The following is a 13,603-nucleotide window of genomic DNA, read 5'->3' on the forward strand; positions in this document are numbered from 1 at the left end:
CTCCTTTATAAAAATTATGGTTTATCGTGTAATATTTAAAGACAGGTATGGTTTACTGGTATACTGGCCTTATCAAAATCAACATATTTAGAACTACTAAAGTGTGTTGTATGTTATGTTGTACTGCTAAACAGACATTTAAAAGTTTGGTTTAAAATGTGAGGTTTTTAGTGAACAAATATTGATATACACTCACCGGCCACTTTATTAGGTACACCTGTCCAACTCGTTATTGTAAATTTCTGAACCGCCAATCACATGGCAGCAACTTAATGCATTTAGGCATGTAGACATGGTCAAGACAATTAGCTGCAGTTCAAATCAAGCACCAGAATGGGGATGAATGGCAATTTAAGTGACTTTGAACTTGGCATTGTTGTTGGTGTCAGACGGGCTTGTCTGAACATTTCAGAAACTGCCGATCTATAAGGATTTTCACGCACAATGATCTCTAGGGTTTACACAGAATAGTCAGAAAAAGAGAAAATATCCAGTGAACGGCAGTTCTGTAGGTGCAAATGCCCTTTTTATGTAAGAGATCATAGGAGAATGGCCAGACTGGTTTGAGCCTTGAAAGGCAACAGTAACTCAAATAGCCACACGTTACAATTGAGGTATGCAGAAGAGCATCTCTAAACGCAAAACATGTCCAACCTTGAGGCCGATGGGCTACAGCAGCAGAAGACCACACCAGGTGCCACTCTTGTCAGGTAAGAAAAGGGTACAATTTGCACAGGCTCACCAAAATTGGACAATAGAAGATTAGAAAAATGTTGCCTGATCTGATGAGATTTCTGCTGCTATTCGCATGGTTGGGTCAGAAGAATTGAACATCAACAACATAAAAACATGGATTCATCCTGCCTAGTATCAATGGTTCAGGCTGCTGATGGTGGTGCAATGGTGTGGGGGATATTTTCTTGGCACACATGGGCCCATTAGTACCAATCAAGCATCATGTCAACGTCACAGCCTACTTGAGTATTGTTGCTGACCAAGTCCATTGATCAATGGCTACTTCCAGCAGGAAAATGCACCATAAAGCGTTAATCCTCTCAGATTGCTTTCTTGAACATGACAATAAGTTCACTGTACTCAAATGGCCTCCACAGTCACCAGTTCTCAATCCAATAGAGCATGTTTGGGATGTGGTGGAATGGAAGACTAGCATCATGAATATGCAGCCGACAAATCTGAAACAACTGCGTGATCCTATAATGTCAATATGGATCCATATCTCTGAGGAACTGTTTAAATATATTTAAACAGTACCTTGTTTAATCTATGCCACGAAGGATTAAGGCAGTTCTGAAGACAAAATAAAGTAGCCACGCAGTGAGTGCATAGGTTATGGTTCATTAAACACTTGCAATATTAACATGCTCCAAATCTACACATATTTTTAGTTTCAGTCACATTTTAACAATAGTCAAGTGCAAGAACGCCAATTTAGACAGGTCCAGTAATTAGCCAACTTTTGTAAGTAAACGAGTTTCGATGATTCGACAGTGCGCATGCGCATCTTCAGGTGAGCGGTAAAGTTTGGGCAATCATCCATAAATGTGGGTCTTACTACGCCATTAATTCATAACAAACCTAGAGGAAATTAAATATCCTAAACGTTCACAGGCAGGCTATTTACATTTTTACAAGAAAAATCCAATTGTTCGAAATATGAAAGGACTTTTCCACAACCTGGAGTGGCCACTGTCACGCCTGAGACGAGATGTTCAGGTTTAAAGGTCAGTAAAGATTTTACAGCTGAAGCAATGTTTATTATTTTTAAGAATATTTGAAAATATTTGTTTGGCTCGTTGGTGATGACAAATTTGATTGAATAATGTTTTGAAAAGGACTTGAAAAAGTCATGGCGTACATGTGGTTTGTTTATGCTTATAATTGTTTTAGCCGTCTTTTTCCGTCAGGAGCGCATTTTATTTCAAAGAGCTTAGCATATTGCTCATATACAATAAAATTAAATAAAATCAAATAGCTCTAGATGACTAGTCTACATGTTTTATGAATGTTGAAGCAAATATTCCTAAAAGACAAAAGGGGAAAAATAGTTCGTGGGCACGTGCCTATCCTGGGTAATTGGCTCCATCTGCTGGTCATTCATAATACTGGATTTCAAACATGTTAATATGTAAATACATGTTAATATCAAAACTTAGAAATAATATAGTTATAAATAATGCAAAATATAAGGTCGATTTCAAAAATAATACTAATGTAGTTAATTTAGTTTCTACAAATAAAGTAATAAAAACAAGTAACTGAAACAAACAAACATACAAATTCTGTTTTCAAAATGGTAGGTTACAAATACTGCAATGAGTGTAAAACACAAACAAACAAACAAACAAACAAACAAATAGCTTATTTTAATAGAAACGAAAACTTTCCCCCAAATATTTCAGACCCATTTTCATTTTTGCACAGTAGAATCTTAATACAGAATTGCAAACCCGTCCCATTTAGGACTGAATGGGATGAAGAGAACTGAACAAAAATTGGAGAATTGAACTTTGAAATGAAAGAATTGAAAGAGGTACGGAATTGCATAGCCTAAGGGACCGAAAACCCATACAGTCCTACAGATTTGTGTAAGCACGGACGTGTGCATGCTTTTTGTGAGAGCTTTAGTAGTTAATCTTATCTATCCCACAAGAGGGAGCCATAATACAAGAATTCAGAAAATATTTTGTCTCACATCTTATGCTTGGACCCTCGATCGCGAAGCATTGTTTTACCGTATACTGTAGATCAGCATTCAGCAAGATTGCTTTGGTCTCAGCTTGTTCCACATTAATTTTTGCGGCTGTTTAGATTGTTAGTTATGCTAATATTTTCTCACTTTAAATGTCCCTCAATATTCCACTACTCCCTCTTAAACTTCAAAGATTATTACACGTGGTTCGCAAAATCATTGTGCCTGTTAGGCTCTCATCAAACAATAAATATAAATTCGACTTAGACGATTATGATTTAATAATTCATTCAGAATCTGTTTTACTCCAAGTGAAAATCATTGCGCTTCTTGAAATAGGCTACACAACAGCCAACACAATAAGAAAAAGCTCGAGTAGCCTATCTTTGCATGAGCTGTTTGATTTCTCTCCGTTATTGAAGTTAATTAATTTCCTAAAAGGACATATGACGTTTGTTCACTCCGAATAATAGCTGTCAATCTTTAGCTTACAAATCCTCATTTAAATCAACGAGAAGCCACACTGTCGTGCACGAGGACGCCGCTAATGTGAAATTAGTCAATTTAAATATTAAATGTAAATTTAAATTGTGCTAAATTTTCTTAAAAACCATGTACGCATATTAAATATTTTTAAACACGCGAATCACTGATTTATTTAGTTTTCAGCAAGACTTTCAAGTTGCTCACGCTAAAGTATATTGATTTTGTACTGTTATTATACAGTGGAGAAAATTGTATTTAGTAATTATGAAAAATATATTTCTATGATATTATGTTTATAGTTGTAATTTAAAAATGAGCCCAAAACGCATTTTGCATTAAATGTATCTATATGGCACGTTTAAGTTAACTAAATAAATTACATATTTATATTTATCCATATTAATTTAAATCCAGTGTTATTGATTTGCATCTTCAGAAAGTTAATGCATCTATTTTCCCCAAAAATATTACACCGTTTTATGATTTGTAAGAATTCGTTATATTTAAGTATTTGCATGTACTCTGCATACCTCTCCTTAGCCTCTCAAATGTCTCAATTACACACCAAAATTATATTATTGTTATAATTTAGTATTTTGATTAGCTTGATCATACAGATTTACTCATGCACCTCACTCATTATGTGTTGAATGAATTGCATTATTCTTCCTCAAGTCAATTGCCATGTAAATACTTAGAAAGACATAATTTAGCGTATGAAGCATGATGGACGTTTCTGATTTATTAATCAAAAATAAACGACATGCCACAACAGAACAGCAGACATTGACGTTCTTTATGAAGTAGATCCTAAATGTCACTGTATTCCTGATGGTCTTCTGTTTTAACATTTTTTTTTGCTGCTCCCTAAGAATAATGTAGTGCTAATCTCACCAGATGCTCTCCTTTATCTAAACAAACCTTTAATACTGCAGCAGCGTTTCGTAATTAAAGGGGTAATAGGCAGTAGGGGGGGCTTGGTTTTTTGTGGAGGGGGTTGGGTCTGTCGGTCATGTCTGTGCATTTGAATACATGTATCATGAATATGCATCTCTTAACCTAGAGCATTAGAGCTGCGGTTGGTCAGTGGATCCGTCTGATTAATGCAGGTTTTGCCTATGTGGTGATTTCAACTGCTGAGCGTTTCTTGATTACCACAGATATTATTTTTTATACTCTAAATATATGAATAGCACCCTAAATTAAATTATGAAAAACCTTCAACATCCATGACATATTTCACAAAACTAGTTTTTTTAATGTATAAATAGTGGGAAAAGTTGTTGAAAAGATCTTTTGACGTAAAGGTTAACTTTGTGCAATTAACTGTATGCTTTTGGTTCATCCTGGCGTCTTTATTTTTAAGATTTTTATTAAATATATAGTATTATTCGTTTTTTATTAATGCAGTCAATTATACAGTTTGTGTTTATTCATTTATAAAGACAGTTTTAGTTCATTTGCTCAGCAGTGAAATGAACGGAGTGCGATTCTACTCGTAGCACAATTAAGTCTAATTTGAACACGATATAGTTAACCTTCAGAAAATTTCCACAGGGCTTTCATTAGTCGAAAAAGTATTAAATTCATTTTCGTCAAATTATTACTCTCTTCATAAGAGGGTGAAATAATCCTCGCTAATCACAATGTAATAAAACGTGTCATATTTTGTTGTACATTTGCTATTTCCATTTCTGATTCCCAACAGTCTACGTCAGGCCAAAATGTGCTAAAATGTGAAGCGTTCACATCTGTTTTCAAGCCTTTAGAGTTAAAGGGCATATTTGCTAAAATAGAAGAGAGCGAGAGAGAGAAAAGTAAAGTCAGTGAATAGCTTTCTCTACAGTTTAATATATATGTGACAAGTAATATTCTAAAACCTTCATTTAAAATCAGACGTAAACTTCACAAGGACAACGGAGGTGACATTTTTTGGGGCCAATTTGCAAATGTGTTTAATACCAAGACCTTCAAATTTAGATGACTTCAAACAGCATAAAACCAGAGTACAATGTATATTTGATTAAATTCCCAGCTTCAATTACAATGGCACACTTTCTTATTTTTCATTGCAATGCCAACATTGTTGTATTCGAATCAGTCAAATTTAATTGTAGCAAACGTCGTTGTTTAGAGTGGTTTTGAAAAATGCCAGGGCGGTGGAGAAAATAGCCAGATTTTTCATCCCTGACAAATGCACTCTCGACAGTGATTGGCCATTTATATGTTCCTCCTCTGTGTTGCATTGTTTTGAAGTTTGTGTGTTCCCCTTTAAGAAGGGGGCTCTTTGCAGCTGAAGAATTTGCTCTCCTGTCGCTGTGAATGGGGCCCGGGCAGGAGCTTAGCGAGGGGCCCAATGTTTTGTTCTGTTACACTTCAATAGGGCGTCAAGCAGGGTTTGGGCCTGACAGCCTGTGGATTAAAGGCTCTTACCAGAATCTGTTCGCCCCACCCCCTGACCCGCGCACTCCAACAATAGCCTGAAAGAAACACATTCTTAACTCTTCAAGTACTAAGTTGTAATTTGCAGGTGGCTATAGCCTAGCAAGTCCCTATAGCCTGTGACGATAAAGGTTATGGAGAAAAAAGAAAAAAAAGGAGGGGGTAGAAGGTGTTAGTTGTCATCTATCTCCTATTTTTGCTTTACTCAAGTTAATGTGTACATTTAAGATATAAATGTGTTCATTTTGCTGTAATTTTTGGAAAGCTAATTTGACGGCGGCTTTGAATTCAGAAAGGTACATCGTGTTCTAATCCCTGCTATCTTTCCAAATTGTAAAAGATACACCGGATATCAACAGTTTGGGGTTTCGTGAAGCAGGCGTTGTTAACAATAGCCAGATGCCTCTTCCGAGCAAAACAGTGATGCTCCCAAGGGCTGTAGCGATGACAAACAGTTGTTGTTGCCTTTTGTTTTGACAGCACTTCCGAACCCTGGAGCCAGGAAGAAACAGACTGTTGTTGTTAAATATGTGACACGGAGAGATCTGGTTGACGGTAAAAACTAAGCCAAAAACACTTTCCTTATTTGTGTTTTATTTCGTGAGGAAGAAGTTGATTTAGATGTGTGTAATTTAGGTTGACCGCTAGGGGGAGCTATTTGAAAGTTGCTCAGGAGTGAAGCAGACGCACAGGTGAAGAAACGTAGATGGGGTTTAGTGTTTGTGTAAGAACTTTTCTGAGTTCGTTTTTAAGAGGAGTTTTTATCTAAATGTTTACATGTCGGTTCTATGTTTAGTGTGGATGTTGAGGGATAAAAGCAGTCTTCAGTCATTCCTCATATCAGCTGAAGTGTGAGTTGTGATGAAAATAACTGAAACGACCCAAACAACAGCACTTGGGAAAGTACATTACTCATTAAACGGTTTGGAAAAACTAACCCTGGTTTCTAAACCCTAAACTATAGGCTCTTTTGAATAATAAAAAAAAATTGATGGGTACAAAACTGTAAATAACTTTTTGAGATGTGGGGTCACCAGCGTTGTAATATCATAAATTGGCATTATCATATTATTAAATGTATTTTTAGACACTATTTTAAAACATAGCACTTGATTGATTTAGGTCAGTAGTTTACAGGCCTGTAGCCAGTCTGGTAAAAGGGGTGGTTATTTTTTCTCAAAAAGTGGATATTTTGCAATTATACGCCTCATTTTCTAATTAATTATAACATTTAAAAACTGCATTTTAGTGACATTTTAAGCACTATTCTAAATGAGCTTTTTGAATGGTAATAGCTTTGGATCATAACCAGACTCTTTCACTATTTTAGCCAAGTATGGGCTGTTTTTGGTGCTTCATAACTTTTAATTAGTCATTTTTTGTTTTAAAAAAAGTCAAAGATGTAGATTAAACTTGTAAAATTTTTTCTCCATTTAAAAACAATACAGTAGTGAAAAATGGATGTTGGACTCATGAAAAATATGTGTTAGCATTGTGTTTAGCGGAAGTTACACTGAAGCGACAGCCAACAGAGGATTCCTCTTGGTCTTAAAGCCTTTTTTGATGGGTATTTTCACCATGATGGCATAGCAGTCAAAATAGGACAAATAAAATTCTGGACCTTTGTCAGTGAGGGGTGGGTCTTCTAAACCCCCCAACCCCCCTGGCTATGGGCCTGGTATAATTGGTTGTTAGTATTGTAAAATCCTGTAAGTACAGATGAAGGAAAAAATGTAAGCCCTCTTGTGGAAGTTATTTTCCCTAGTGATGTTCAAGAGAAGATTTATTTCCTTATGCATTTTAAAATGTAACAATTTGAATAATTAATTTCAAATAATTTTGTCTTTGCCACAGTACATAATATTTGTCTAGTTATGTTGAAACTTACTGGTATTTAGCTTAGAGTGCAATTTAAAAGTTTTACTAAGTTAATTAATTAATTAAACTATAGGCAGAAAAATAAAATTACTTTTCGAAAAATAATAAAAAAATTTATTTCTTAAGAGAGCTTTTAATATTGACCACAAAAATTCTATAAAAACAGATTAAAAAGACAAGAAATAATAAAAAAGGGTGCACTGTCACTGCACAACAAGAAGGTCGAGAAAGAAAGGTTGAGAAAAAAATGGTTGAGTCCCGGCTGGGTCAGCTAGCATTTCGGTTTGCATGTTCTACCTGTGTTGGTGGGTTTCCTCCGGGTGTTCCGGTTTCCCCAGTCCAAAGACATGCGCTATAGGTGAATTAAATAAATTAAAGCAGGCGTAGTTTATATGTGTGAATGAGTGTGTATGCGTTTTTCCCTGTACAGGATTGCAGCTGGAAGGGCATTCTCTATGTAAACATTTCCTGGATAAGTTGGCGGTTCAATCCACTGTGGCGACCTCTGATGAATAAATATACTTAGCCAAAGGAAAATTAATGAATCAATGAATGAATTATAAGAAGAAAAATATATATATATTGTAAATAATTTGAAAATTCCCTTGCTCAGTTAAACAACACCTAAAGATAATGAGATATTTGAAAAAGAATATGGGCTAATAATTTTTCCTTCAGTTGTATAATGTATGGATTGAAATGTGTCCAAAAGCATGAAAAATGAATTTTAAATGTATCATAGGCCTTATTTTAGCATGTTACTCTCCATCAAAATAATCAAGGAAGTTGTCATTTTAATTAAACACCAACCAACCTAAACAATAGATATTTTCGGCCATGTCAATCAGAGTATTTTTTCCATCATGCTGAAATAAGTCTCTTCAGAGCAGTCCTGTCCAGAAGCTTTCTCTCTGTCGAGGTCCAGCAGAGAGGAGTCAGCCAGGTCAAGCCTCGCTCATCCTTATAGTCCCAGCCGGGTGTGTAAGACCAAACTACATCTGGCCAATGATTCAGAGTGTCAGAGAGCACGGCGCACACACACACACACACACACACACACACACACACACACACACACACACACACACACACACACACACACACACACATATGCTGAGAGCCAGTGCACCATATTGCTGCACTTTACTTGTTGATCAGTTTGATCAAAATGAACGCTCTGTTCATTCAATGCCATATCTTCTTTCCACCATTTTCCATCGTGCTTTGCGTTTATTATGGCCATGACTTTCGTTAAACTTTAAACAATTAATGAAGTGTTTTTAAAAAAAGGGGTATAGTAAGTTGCCATTATTCTTCTCACATTTCATTTATTGAGTATTAATATACTCAATAATATACTCAAATATATACTCAAATATACTATACTCAAGGCAATTAGTATTAGTCAATTACATATGATATATGTTCAAACTACTTTTTTAAAATGAGCTGAAACAACACACTTCTTGAGATTTTTTTTGGGACAACTTAATTGTTTAATGTTCAGTCCACCAAATTTGTTACATTTACTTAATTTGTTTTGGGACAACATTAATGAATTGGTAAAGAACCCTACATTTCCTAACAGTGTACAGCAGAAATCACTATAATAATAATATTCTGATTTGCCGTTCTGATTATAAAATTATTGGCAGTCACTCATTAATAATTTGTTTAGTTTTTTGTATAATTAACTGTTTATAATTTTTTTCTGGTTCATAATTTTGTGAAAACTGATCAATTTAATCATTTATTTATTTAATGATGCTTTGATTAAAAGAAAGTTCAAAATAACAACATTTATTTATATCATTTTTTTATGTGTTTTTTTTTTTACACTGGAATGAGTCTTAGAAGTAAATGCTTATTGTGTTTTATTTTTGAATGATAGAGTATCACAAAAAAAAAAAAGAAGCAGCAGGCCAACAATGAAAGTATAAAAAGTTTTTAAGTAATAGATCTTCATTTTAGAATGATTGACGTTGAAGACTGGAGTAATGATGTTGAAAATTCAGCTTTAAATCATGGGAATAAATTACATTTTGAGCTACATTTAAAAAGAAAACCGCTGTTATAACTATAATAATATATAAAAAAAGTTTTTGGGTTTTAGATCAAATTAATGCAACTTTCTTTATTAGCATGACTCTTGTAAAACACATTCATGTTGATCTCAAATATAAAACATATTGCTGATCATTAATTTTATTTAAGATTTTTTCTTTTTTCTTAAATACATTACAAATAAACCTATTGTATAAACATTGTAACCCCAACAATAAAGCAGAAAATACCCAAATAAATAAAACAACCAGGTACACTGTAAAAAACATTCGTAAATTAGGTTTTCTAATATTTTTGATTCATGTTTTCATTATTTGTGCTTTTGAATTGCATTATGAGACCTTGGTCTTTTATCTTACAACTTTTAACAATAACATTTTTTTTTGAAAAAGTGACTTTCATGAACATTTTTATTATTTTAAAGTGATATATTGTCAGGATTGGGGTTTTATTATGCTGCAAAAACCTTGTTATAAAATGCTGGTAAATTCTTTTATTTTACAGACTTATTTCTCAATATTATTAAACAGATTTATTTACATATTATTTCCTATACATTATATTATTTTAAACAACCAAAATGTCAATAAAAGTCACTTTGTTAAACTGTGAGTTGAATTTTTAACATTTAAAGTAGACAGATCAGAGATCTAGCTCCCATAATGAAATTAACAACCGTAAATAGATGGAAAGCACAAAATATGGAAACTGTTAATTAGCAGAAATTGTTTACAGTGTAGACAATCATAGAGTGTTCAGTTGTTACATTGAAAACATTGACAAAACACTAAGAAATTTCAAGGAAATCCATAAAAGGTTGTCATAAGTTTAAAATTGTTGTTGAGATTTCAGTTCAGGGAACATTTCTTCTCAAGCTGAATTACTTAAAACAATTCACCCATCCTTGCTTTGAAACATGGTAATTCCAAATGTTTCTCCAATATATGTATTATTAAAAAAAAAAAAAAAACATGACTTTACCATTTAAAACAATTTGTTTCAATTCTTCCATTAGTAGTTCTGGAAGTACAACCCCATCATTTGAAACTCAGTAAATCATATGCGGGAAAAAAGTGAATATCTTCCGTTTTGAAAGTTCCTCTTGCTCCATACCTGAGGGACCCAAGCAAAATGTTTTTATTTATGGGTAAAATGACATTGCCGACATTGCATATTGGCTGTAATTGCGTGCGTGGTCAATGGTGTTTTTGAAAAGTTCTCCTTAAAGTGGCAGCCTTTCAAGAGCAGCCGCCTTTTCCCCTCCGTTTTCCTGTCACCAGTAACAGAACACAGATGTGACATGGGGTAGCAATTCCACCTCTATTTGTTTTAGGCCTGATCGAGTTATTTAAAATGTTTGCAGTCCTAAAAAGCAGGGATGGAGGGAGAGATGGGCTGTGTGTGTGCATGTATGCAAGAAAGAAAAGCGCAATGGAGAGAGAGAGAGAAAGAGGGAAGGTAAAGTGTGTTTATGGACCACTGGCAGCACCAGGTACAGCTAGTGACAGATATGTAAACAGCCTGAGCACGCTGTGAAAATAAAGTCAAGCTGCCAGATTTTAAATGTCTTCTGTTTACTTTGGGATGTTTCCTAAAACAGTCGAAGCGCTAGTTAATTTTCTCTTATACATGTTGTAAATCCTTTACACCTGCACAGTTTGTGAAACAATGTTGAGCTTGTTGTGGGATGACGAGTTCAATTCTTTATTACTACCTTGGCTTTTTAATAATAACAATAATAATAGTAATATAGTAATTGATAATAATAATAATAAAATTATATAATAATTATTTTTATGATATTAATTTCAACAATAAAAATTTTAATTAATAATATTATGATTTATTATGATCATTATTACTATATCACTGTTATTATTATATTATTATTGTTATTTGTTTTATTATTATTATTATTATTATTGTTTATTTTATTATTATCATTAGTACTATTTATCATTATATTGTTGTTATTATTATTATTATTATTATTATTATTATTATTACTACAATTATATTATTATTATTATTATTAATATAATTATTATTCTCATTATTATTATTTTAATATTCTCATTATTGCTATTTTATTATTATTATTATTATTATTATTAGTAGTAGTAGTATTATTATCATTATTATAATTATTATTAGTATTATTATCATTATTACTATTTATTATTTCTATTAGTATTATTATTGTTATTATTATCAGTTTTTAAATAATTGAGCTTGAAAATAAATACGCTTGGTTATTCCCTTTTCAGATCTTGTCAATTTATTTTATATAATTTTTTAAATATATATTTTTTATTATATTATTATTATTATTATTATTATTATTATTATCTTATTATTATTATTGTTATTATTATTGTTATACTATATTTTCTGAGTCACATATTGTTTTATGCTTTTGAATTGCATGATGCGACCTTGATCTTTCCTCTAACAATTTTTAACCTTGAACAGTTAAAGTGATTTTTAAAAAAATCATTTTTCATTGTTTAAAGTAATACATTTTCTGGGGTGGCGCCGTGGGTAGCACATTTGCCTCACATCAAGAAGGTTGCTGGTTCGAGCCTCGGCAGGGTCAAATGGCGTTTCTGTGTAGAGTTTGCATCATCTCCCCATGTTCACGTGGGTTTCCTCCGGATGATTGCTTCCCCAACAAGTCCAAAAACGTGATACTGGTATATTGGGAAGAATAAATTGTGACTAAATAATGGATGTTTCCCAGTGATGGGTTGCGGCTAGAAGGGCATTCGCTGCGTAAAACATGTGCTGGATAAGTTGACGGTTCATTCCGCTGTGGTGACCCCAGATTAATAAAGGGACTAAGCCGAAAAAAAAAAATGAATGAATGAATATATTGTCTGGGTTAGTGTTGTGTATTATGCTTTAAAAACCTTGTAATAAACTGCTAGTACATTTTCTGTTATTTTACAGACTTATTTCTCAATATACTATTTATTTGGCATTATATTATTTCAAACTACAAAAATGTCAATAAATGTCACTTTGTTAAACTGAGTTAAATTTTCAACAGCAATAGTAGCAGAGATCATGGTCCCATAATTCAATTCACAACCATAAATGAAAAAACAGAAAACACAAACACAGAAACGGTGTGTGCTGATGGAAAGCAATACATGTTTCATTTAGTAAATCTCTGTATATTGATGCAAACATTTGATACTATCCTTCTCTTATTTTCTTTAAAAATATTTTTTTTTAAATAAAAAAAATTGGCTGATATAATTATTATTTTCATCATCTCAGGTTATCATTAAAGCCCAGCACACATGAAGGTGCTGTCGAAGGCACATTACAAACAGCCAACTGTAACCTTCAAAGAATGAAAGAAAGAATCCAGGCTGCAGTGAAATATAATCCAGCCACAGCTTCAGCTCTATGTTTCCCTGAACCCCTGCTGAACTCTGACCTCTGACTTTGTCTGGGTCATCAGACTTCGCTGGAGTTATAGAGCGAACACATCTTGCCTCATTCTGGTCCTCTTATGACTCTATTTCTCTTTTTCTTTTCTCTTATCTGTCCAGAATGTCCCCATTGGGCTGGCTGGAGGAGAAGAGGAGGGAAAAAAAACAAAAAAAGCAGTGGATTGGGGACCTTGCCTTCTCGCAGCAGAAATGTCAGGGAGACATTAAACAGTGAAAAGCTGGGTGAGCTTTCCTAGCACAACCTGTCTGTTTTCCCTCCGATTCTTTTTCCAGCCCCGCATGTCATCATCAGTCTTTCTCTGAGCCTTTCTTTCTGTGATCAGCATGTCCTGCTCATTTTCTAGACAGTCATGACTTCTTAGAAGGGGTGGTGTGAATCATAGTATTTAATTTAATTTAATTTAATTTTATTTTATTTTATTTTATTGGTAGATTATTTCTTTACTTTTTTTTATAAATAGCACTAGCATTTTTATTTATTAATCATGATTTTAAGTTAAATTAAATAGTTAAAAGCACTTATTCTATTAAAACCTGAATTCTGACATATTTTAACATATTG

At 33.4% G+C, this 13,603-nt stretch overlaps 1 protein-coding gene across 7 annotated transcripts in view; it reads left to right on the forward strand.

Moving 5' to 3' along the window:
• Positions 1-1,479: 1,479 nt before the first annotated feature.
• foxp4 (forkhead box P4) overlaps positions 1,480-13,603 on the forward strand; it is a 471,422-nt gene continuing 459,298 nt past the window's right edge. For 3 of the 7 annotated variants that reach the window (XM_087272442.1, XM_087272446.1, XM_087272441.1), the window contains exon 1: positions 1,508-1,742. The gene's annotated coding sequence lies outside the window, so the exon portion shown is untranslated. Of the gene's footprint in view, positions 1,743-13,140; positions 13,264-13,603 lie in introns of all 7 variants that reach the window. The other 4 variants (XM_087272444.1, XM_087272447.1, XM_087272445.1 and 1 more) reach the window with 3 other exon arrangements.

Source organism: Danio rerio, chromosome 11, assembly GCF_052040795.2.
Source record: "Danio rerio strain M-AB ecotype USA chromosome 11, GRCz13ab, whole genome shotgun sequence".
NCBI classification, from domain to species: domain Eukaryota; kingdom Metazoa; phylum Chordata; class Actinopteri; order Cypriniformes; family Danionidae; genus Danio; species Danio rerio.